The 9,977-nt window shown below is 45.2% G+C and overlaps 1 protein-coding gene across 1 annotated transcript in view; it reads left to right on the top strand.

Moving 5' to 3' along the window:
• Positions 1 to 5,933: 5,933 nt before the first annotated feature.
• Positions 5,934 to 9,977, top strand: part of LOC137346968 (UPF0500 protein C1orf216 homolog) — a 129,736-nt gene continuing 125,692 nt past the window's right edge. Inside the window, exon 1 of the mRNA XM_068010932.1 lies at positions 5,934 to 5,997. The gene's annotated coding sequence lies outside the window, so the exon portion shown is untranslated. The remainder of the gene's footprint in view (positions 5,998 to 9,977) is intronic.

Raw genomic sequence — 9,977 nt, 5'->3', positions numbered from 1 at the left:
GGACAGTGCATGGCGCACGCGGAGGCATGTGGGGTGCTTGGAGGACTGGAGTGCGTGATGCACATGCGGCTGCCAAAGGTTGGTGGCAGCGGGGTGGGTGGGGTTGGTGGAAAAAAAAACAGCGGAAGGTAAGGGGAGCCCATCAAGAAAGGTACCCTGGCTGGAGAGATTGTTTCCGTGTGGCATGGGATGGGATTGATGGGAGGGGTGGGAATGGAATGAGAGGGATGGAAGGAATGGGATGGGGATGACATGAGAGGGATGGCATGGGAAGGATGAAATGGCACGGGATGGGGATAGAATGGGAAGGGTGGGTGAGATGATGGTAGTTTTACCTTAATCCCTTGAAATGTTAGTGCAGGTAATCAATGGGGGTGCCAATAATATTTTCAACCTTTTCAAACTGACTCCTTTTGTTACAATTATAACTACCAGTAACCTGTCTCTCGATGCAGAAATCAACAAGCGCATGGGAAAGGCGTCTGCTGCTATGTCCAGACTGGCCAAGAGGGTGTGGGAAAATGGCGCACTGACACGGAACACAAAAGTCCGTGTGTATCAAGCCTGTGTCCTCAGTACCTTGCTCTATGGCAGCGAGGCTTGGACAACGTATGTCAGCCAAGAGCGACGTCTCATTTCATTCCATCTTCGCTGCCTCCGGAGAATTCTTGGCATCAGGGGTGGTAGGACCGTATCTCCAACGCAGAAGTCCTCGAGGCAGCCAACATTCCCAGCATATACACCCTACTGAGCCAGTGGTGCTTGAGATGGCTTTGTCATGTGAGCCGCATGGAAGATGGCAGGATCCCCAAAGACGCATTGTACAGCGAGCTCGTCACTGGTATCAGACCCACCAGCCGTCCATGTCTCCGCTTTAAAGACATTTGCAAAGGCGACATGAAGTCCTGTGACATTGACCACAAGTCGTGGGAGTCAGTTGCCAGTGATCACCAGAGCTGGCGGACAGCAATAAAGGCGGGGCTAAAGAGTGGCGAGTCGAAGAGACTTGGCAGTTGGCAGGAAAAAAGACAGAAGTGCAAGGAGAGATCCAACTGTGTAACAGCCCCGACAAACAATTTTATCTGCAGCGCCTGTGGAAGAGTCTGTCACTTTAGAATTGGCCTTTATAGCCACTCCAGGTGCTGCTTCACAAACCACTGATCACCTAGGCACTTCCCCACTGTCTCTCGAGACAAGGAGGCCAAAGAGAAAGAAAGAAGGAAATTACATACCCATTAACAGTTGGCTGTTCATTCCCCTTCTACTCTGTCCCATCATCATTTCCAAGCCTCTGCAATACCACTTTTAAGATGGCTGCCAGAAGATCCAACAACATGGTTCATGTAAACTCACTCTCCGATTTTATCTCCTTTCTTGTACCTATTATCCCATCTTGGTACCTTTTGATGATAAGGAATTTGCAGCCCTTTCAATGTGATACTTTGAATTACGATTAGGAATGCAGCATAAGAAAAAAAAAAGGCCTTTATCATGTCTCTCAGAAATGTTCCAAAGCACTTTATATGAATAACACTGAAATGCAGTCACTGTTATATAGCCAAATACAACAGGCATCTTGTGCACAGCAAGATTCTACAATGAGATGAATAACCAATTAATCTGTTTCTTTGACCATCATGATTGAGCAGAATGCCGGGCGATCTCTCTGCTATTCCTTGAAAGAGTGTTATGGGATTATTCATGTCCACCTGATCAGGGAAATGGGGCCTTGATTTAATACATCTTTTGAAGAACGACATCGCAGGCTCCGCAGCATTCCCTTACACTGGAGTGTCAGACCAGATTGTGCAATCAAATCCTGGAATGGAATGGGGTGGGTTTACATCCACACCCTTCTGACTCAGAGGTGCAGGGTACCAACTGAGTACACTCGACAGGGAATTACAGATGAACTCCTGTACCCTAACATGAAATGCACCAAAACATGCTACCGCAGCCATCAGCTGGTCTGAGACTGTCTCTTTTTCCCCGCTGGCTGTAGATCCTATTTATTTTTTTGACATTTAATCAATATTTGCAATCAACTCGTATTTTTTGAAGAGTTTACTATGATGATCTATTGATTCAGGTGGAAATATTAATTAATGATATATGGAGTTATATTCCAATGAAATCATGAGATTGGTAAGTAGGAGCCATGCAGAGAATCATGGTAAAGCATACTGTCTGGGGTCTATTAAAGTTTTGCTTTTCCTATCTTAGTTGCTTAAGGTTTATGCCACAAAGTTCCTACATGGACAAATAAATGATTTCCCAACTTAAATTATGTTTATTGAAAGGGACAATGGCAATTTCAAATCACAGACTAAACGTAGAGTGCTTGAGGTGGAAAATTCAGATTCTTCTCATTTTAGAATTAATCAGCGTTCCTTTTGAATGTATCCTCACATTACACATAAGGAACCTGCCAAGAGAGATGCCCCACATTAACAGTAACAACTCCAGCACAATAAACAGTGGTCCTCTCCCCAGCCCACCCCACATACACACACACAGACATTAATTTATTTGGAAGGTGTTATTTTGGTACGATGATTTGCAAGCCATTTTAACAAGTTTGCAAGCAAACCAGTTTTCTCAGCCTCTGGAAATTTATTTAATGATTGAAATTATCTAAAAGTTAAAATCTTTGAGAAAATTACATGACATAATGTGGACTCTGCCAAGCTGCCGAGATGAAGTGAGTGTTTTGGAGCAGATTAGTTTCAACAATTTAAGCAAACACCCAGACCTGAACATGGCCCCATGAAATGGCAACGCCCCCTTGAAGACAGATATTTTAACAAAGTATAACTTTCCATTAATTAGAATATTATTAGCTGTAAAATCATGGTCTTATTGGTGTTCCATCAATGCTGCATTCTGCCAGGACTGTTATTCTTGTCACCCCTTTAAATAATTCAGATGTGTGATTAATACTAGCTAGTATTAGTGAATAATGAGGTGTTAGTTATCCCTATATATTGGATAAATAATTAAGAGACTAGAATTTGCACAGGTGAAAATAGGGCATTAATTAGCTCTTTTCAAGTCTAACACATGAGGATTTATCAGTCCTGCACAACTTTCGGCACACACAACCCTCCTGCAATATCTGCTTCACACCATAATTCATTTTGTCCCTTCCTCTTTACAGTGTAAACAAGTTAGAAGTGAACATTTTCCATTAACTTGACAGCAGCTTTGCAGAGAGTGTCAGATGTCACAGGATGATGTCAGGGCCGCAGTTTGTAGCTGGCTGAAATATACCAGAAGCTGAAAAATGTGTTTGGGGAGTTTTACTCCTGGACATGGGCACCCTGGTTTTAACAGGTAAGTGAGTTTCCACATGGTCATAAATGCTATAAGAAGATATCTGTGCAAAACTGGAAATGCACAGTGGTTAATTGGCACCTGAGAGACAAGCTCTGTTTCTGAGTTAGTTAATTCTGGGTTGTGTTCTGACCAAAGATCATTGAGCTGAAATGTTAACTCTGTTTCTCTTCACAGATGCTGCCTGACCTGCTGAGTATTTTCAGCATTTTCTGTTTTTGTTTCAGATTTCCAGCATCCGCAATATTTCGCTTTTGCTTTAGATTAACGTTTCAGATGGGAATCTTTCTTGATTCTGTACGTGGCCACAAGGAGCGACAGTGGAAGGGCACCTTGTTCAGGAAAGAGTGTCCAGTAAGACTGGGAGATAGCCTTAGGAGCATTTGGGAGGACTCAGCAGTTAAGACCTCGCTCTTTGCTGCACAGCTCTTCATTGCTCTGTTGCTCAACAAATTTATTCAGTGAATAGCTGAACCATACAGACTTGAAAGGCCCCAGGTTCATTTCTGAGTATGTGCTGCGTTAGCTGATATCAGTTGGGTTGATAGTCGGAGTGCTATAATTAAGGAGGGGATAAATCAGGATTAATTTTCCAACTTGCCTATCCAGTGACTCCTGCAAGAAATATATTGTCTGAAGGAATGGGCTGAGTTGTGATGCTCCTGTAATAAACAGACCGATGATATTGACTGTCTAGGCTTACACATGAAGAACGGCCAGTTGGCTGAGGTACTGGTGTCCTGGCCAACATTAATTCCTCAAACAACCCCACCTAAAACAGATTGCCTAGTCATTTACTTCATTACTGTTTGTGGGAGCTTGCTGTGTGCAAATTGGTTGCTGGGTTTCTGACATTACAACAGCGACTACACTTCAAACGTACTTCATTGACTGTGAAGGTATCTAGGGTGGGGCTTCATAATGGAGGGTCAACTAGTGGGTTTCACGGTGCCTGCCAAAAATAACCAGAGAATATATAGAAAAAAATGATTGGTTGAGTATCATGTCAAGCAAACTCAGTCAGGACAAGCAGCAGCTGAGATGCCTTGTCAATCAAGGGATGCCGTCCAATGAGAGTGAATTGGAACTGGGGGCTGGAAATTTACGTCACCTCCCACAAAAAGTGGACTGGTGGCGGGGGGATGGGGGAGTGTGCGTAAAATGGAGTGGGAGGCTCGGGGACCCTTCCCGGCCTGCTCCCTTCTCCGCCACCATTTTATGCCAGTTGACAGCCACTTAAGGGCCTCTGCCCACCACCACAGAGACTTTACCGTTGGCAGGCAGGCGGCCCAGGCCTGAGAAAAGCTGCCTGTAAAAAGTAGGCAGCCTTCTGATGGCCTAGGGGGGGACGGGAGGGGAGGGGATGGGAGGGGAGGAGGGGCCCTCCTGATCGGGTACCATGTGCCCGATGAAGGGCCACCCCGATGCCCCAACCACCCCCAGTGCCCTACATGCCCCCCGCTCCTCCATTCGACCCCCCCCTTGCCTCACCGGGGCCGAACTGATCACCTCCGGCGAGGCCCCAAAATCTTACTTCTTTTCCGTCCTCTCTGTCATCTTGATCACGAAGCTGGGTTGCAGTCCCAGCAGTGGCCACCACTCCCGGTGGCGCTGCTGGGGCTAAGAGTTGCCAGTCCGCTGATTGGCCGGCAGCTCCATAGGCGGGACCTCCTGCCTCAATGTGGTGGAAGTCCCGCCTAAGACCAATTAAGGGCCTGGGGACCATAAAATCTGGTCTGGATCCCCAGGCCTGGCGGAGGCGGGATCGCCACCGACTTTTTGGTCGGTGGACGGCTCCTGTCTGACAAGCACAAAATTCCAGCTGGAATCTCTCTGTGTTTGCACATGTCTTAGTTGAAGTGTGGAGAGAGAGAGAGAAAGAAAGCAATAGATCCATGCACGAGGTAGAAGGTGGTGTTTGGACGGTGCACATAGAGGGACACCCCAGAGGGGGATAGGGCAAGGAGATAAGATGCTGAGTCTCTGCCCAGCGAACAACACTGAGCAGAGAAAGAGAGAACGGCCGTGACTGAAAGCTTCATATCCTGTTTCCCCAGTGACGTAATTATGTGCATCAAATCAGTTGGCAAAATGCTTCATGTGTCCATGTTTCTTCATGCCTCTAAAATCTCCTTAGTTCCACCCCGTGTGTGATTTCACTCTCCCTCACCACTCACCTCCCCGCACCACGCCTCTCAATTGAATTAGTTTGCTGCACAATTGGGAATTAAAATTGTGCCCTGTACCATATTTCTACAGTATATGCATTAACAAAAATCCTTGTTTACGGTACTTCCAAATCGGAAGGATAATTATGTGGATTGTCTCTGGTCAGTCAGAGTGTGGAGAAAAGAGAGAATCTCCGCCTACAAAAGGGCAAAGATTGGATGATAGTGGCTAAATTGTAAGTAAAACAGAAATAATTAATATATAACTAATTTTTATGTAAAGAAAATACTTGCCTCATGTTACAGGAGGTCTGCGGAATCTTTATAACATGAGAGGGGGATCCTAAAATCAAAAAGGTTGAGAACTCCTGCTCCAGGATATCCTGGGTCATGGCGGGTGCTATATGAATGTAGGTTCTTTCTTGTTACTGAAGAGCTTGTGATGCACATGATACTGTACCCCGGCAAGGAATCAGGAAAAGAGTGGAGAGAATTGGTGAGGAAAGAAATTATTTAAACATGCACACCTGCGTATGCTATTTAATTTTGAACTTTTTTTTTTGTAATTGCCGCTTCTAATCTCATATTGCTCAACATCCACATTTCTGTGGCAGTGACTGGTGGCTTTCCATTGTTTGTGCTCCTTTTTGTTTTCACAAGATTTCAAAAATATAACCACACAATTTTGTAAAAAAAATAGGTCCCCTGTCTCCCAATTGGAGTCGCAAATTATTAATAGTGCCATCTTAACATTCCAACTAGCTCAAAAAATATAATTGGGAAAGATTTTCGTCAACAAATCATTCCTTTCTGTAGCAGAGGTATTGAACATTGGTCCCGTCTATAAGTATGTTTGTTATAAGCAATTCACTTCTGTTAACCAGTTTTGTGCTTGGTCCTGTGATCTATTCAGAGCCTGTGAATGAGAATCTAATGGATTCTCTCCAAACACTATAAAATAGTCTGTGATTATCCTGAGTAGAAAAACCTCACACTGGGATATTGTCTGAGCTTCTCCAAATACTATGAGCAGCAAGCAGTAAAAAGGATTGGGCAAACAGTGTTGCTTTTCCAACATTTGTGGCTCTTTAAGAGGAGGCTGAGGGTTCTTTAATTTGATTCTTATTAGAGTATCACTTTGCAGAACAGTAAGATGTTGTGACAGCACAGTACACTCATTTACAAGTCCATGTCTCCATCTGAATGCTTAATAATGGTACCCAGCAAAACTCACAACCCCCTGCATTCCTTTAAATGCCTCAAGAGTGCCTGGCTCACCGTCAGTATCTCCATTTAGAAATTAAACAACTGCTACTAATTTTATCATTAATTTTAATTACCCGTTTCTTTTTTTCAGCTGCTTTCCAATGACTTAATGAATAATTGCTTAAAATCAATTCTGAGAATGCTACTGGGAAAGCAGCTGGACTGAATTACTGAACTGGACAATGTTGGGGAACTGAACTGAAGTGCGCGGGAGAAATGTGAGGATAGTTTAAGCGTTTTCGGTTGAGAATCATTTGTATTGCTGCTAACCCAGAATCTTTCATACTGTCAGGTTCAGTAACTTCACCCAGGCAATTCCACAGATTACATTATCAGCTGTCATTGTTTAATGAGGTGACTTTCACCGAATACTTTAGGTGTTAAAGAGGGAAAGAAGTGACCAGGGTGGGTTTTTAAAATGGGACTGCTGGTTTAGCCCACATTTAATGCAAGATGCCATCTTGGTAAAGGAGTTGAAGCCAGTGCTGGGAGTGGCTGCCCCAGAGGCTCGTTAAATAGCTGACCACCACTGAAAATGCAAGTTAGCTCTCATTAAAGAGGCAGCATGGCATATTGGTGGTGAGCACTTCAACTAATGCCCTCTCCTAACAGTGACCAGCTGTTTGGGAGTAAATATGCCATTGATGTCGATTTTAAGCACTTCTTAATGGGCTTACCACTTACTGATACTCACCATTTCATGATCATTGCTGCTGGCGCTGTGAAAAGAACCTCTGAAACACATCAAGAGACTTTCTGGGACATTATGTCAAGACTTCACCACAACACTCAAGCAACATTTATTCTGGAAATTCTCTGAGGATTTCATCTAAAACAAGTCAGTGTTGTGTTACTCCTCCTTTATAGGAGTCACCAGGAGGAAGGGAGTGCTTGGCCATGGGAATCTTGCTGGGGACCCCCTTGGTCTGGACGAGGAATGTGAGGAGGACATGAGGCCAGCTACATCAGCAGCTGCTGCAGGAGAGAGGGACAGAAGGGAGAAGAGGGCCTGGCATCATCCTTTCCCACTGTGGGTACAGGACATCCCTTCCCCTCCCCCACCAGGACCTCCAGTGCCACATTCAAGAACCTGTGTATCGTCTCTCTCGGTTCCTGAGCTATCCTGCAACATGCTGCTGTGTACCAGCCACAGCGCTCCACACCTTGTCACTGTGACCTTGAACAACTTCGCTTCTGGATCCTTCCAAGGATCAGCTGTGACCACAACAAGAGCTTCCACAATGTGTGCGCTCACTTACCCGGAAGCTGCTATGAACTTCATCCTTCCCCAATAAACACTGCAGTAGCCCTTCACTCCAACCACCGCCCACCCCCCCATCCCCCAAAGTGCGTGGATGGATCCTAGGGAACAAGGGTTATCCCTTGAAGTCATAGCTACTCACCCCTCTGTTGGAGCCTCAGACAGAGCTACAGAGGCAATACACCCAATGCCACCTGCTCAGCAGGACATCCATTGAGGTGGCTATCAGGCTTCTGAAGATGCAATTCCAGTGCCTCGCCAGGTTGGGTGGAGCCCTCCTGTCCCTCACGGCTCCAGCATTAAATCTAGGTTGGCATCGATGAAGCGAGGAGCTCCTTGCCCTGGGTTCCAGGCTTCTGGCTCTCCTGTTACATCTCACTTCTCTCTGATGCAGTGGAAGGCGTTGGCACAAACTGCAGATCTCTCCTTCTGGACAACCAGCAGCCTCAGTGATGGCTGCCTTGGTAGTCTAAATGATTCCCACACTTCATCTGACCCACCTCCATTCCCGCCCCCACTGGCTCTAAGTGGACAGTAAACCTGTCTCCATACAATTAAGGGCTTGCCCATGTGAAAATCTTCATTTTAAAATCAGATCTCCCCCCCTCCACCCCTCCCAGGAGGTGGGTTTCTGATCCAAAAACAGACCTGGCTCCTGTTTCCTGTGGCAAAAGTTTAGTCCATGCTTGTTGACACAATTCTCTATAATCCCATTTATAGCTGTTAAAAATCATTTTTGAGAAAAAAATTTCCATTATTTATTACATTTATCAGCGTATAGTAGCATGGTTTGAATCACCAACTTAGATAGAAAATGACACTTCCATCATTGAAAAGGGTATTACATCTGTAGGTGGATCTGTCATGGTGACAGGAGGAGAGAAGGGGAGAGAAGGGTTATGTTGTGACATCCTACACGGTCTGAGATTCTTCACAGGGATTGTGATCACAGTCCTATCAGAGCTGTCTCTCTTCGCCCTGTCATGGCCTATTTCTGCATGGGTGTATGTCTTTTTAAAAAATTGTGCATTGTGCTTCCTTTTTCAGTCTTACAAATAATTATTCATTATAATTGAAAGTGAAAATGTAGTTGGAATCACTTATTTGGGGTGCCATGCTGGCAATGAAATTCAGTTATCAGACTGCCAACCCAAAACTGTGTTGGTCACAATCCACAAGGAAGTGACCTTAAACTCAAGAAGCTTGCCAGTAATTTGTTGTAACACACTAAATGGCAGACACTGTTTAATGTGGTGAATTTTTTTTTTAGAACAATAATTCATTAATGATGCATTCTTTTCTGGGGAAAAGATTCCTTTCCTGTAGATCACAAGATACTTCTGGATGAGGAAGGCAATTTGGCCCATCTTAATTCACCCATCATAAATAACCCTACAGACCTACCATTGCTGCACCCTGATATTTTATGAATGACGAACGGGTTTTTGTCTCTGCTACTCCCCTGGAAACCCATTCCAATTGCTGATTGCTCCCTGTGTTAAGATGAACTTCAGGTATTTGCCCTAAATTATCATTAACTACTATGAACCTGTGCCCACATTTCCTACTCTTAAGGCAGGATTTTCCTTCCGGGGGTAGGAAACAGATGTCGGGACATTTCTCGTTTGGCGGCCAGCAGCTGTGGGGGTTGGGAATGTTTGCTGGACTGTGCATGTGTGGGCCTCATTTAAGCAGAGAACTGCAACCATTACTGTAGCTGCTGTTTCATTTCATTGCCTGCTGTTGGAAAGATGTCTCAGGAGAGGCAGAGGCCTGGCTGCCTTCCTTGTGCTCAGGTGGATCCCCAGTTGTGCCTGTCAGCCTTGACCGCTCCTCTTATGGCCCTGCGATGCCAGCAAGGTGATCAGCCCTTGCACTGCCCGAGCGCTTACTCTCCCCGCACTGACCCGATGATACCTGTGTGCCAATGGTGGAATCTCCCCCTGCAC

The sequence above is a fragment of the Heterodontus francisci genome, chromosome 31 (assembly GCF_036365525.1).
Source record: "Heterodontus francisci isolate sHetFra1 chromosome 31, sHetFra1.hap1, whole genome shotgun sequence".
Lineage (NCBI taxonomy): Eukaryota > Metazoa > Chordata > Chondrichthyes > Heterodontiformes > Heterodontidae > Heterodontus > Heterodontus francisci.
The sequence above is the reverse complement of the archived record's forward strand: the minus strand, read 5'-3'. Positions and strand labels throughout refer to the sequence as shown.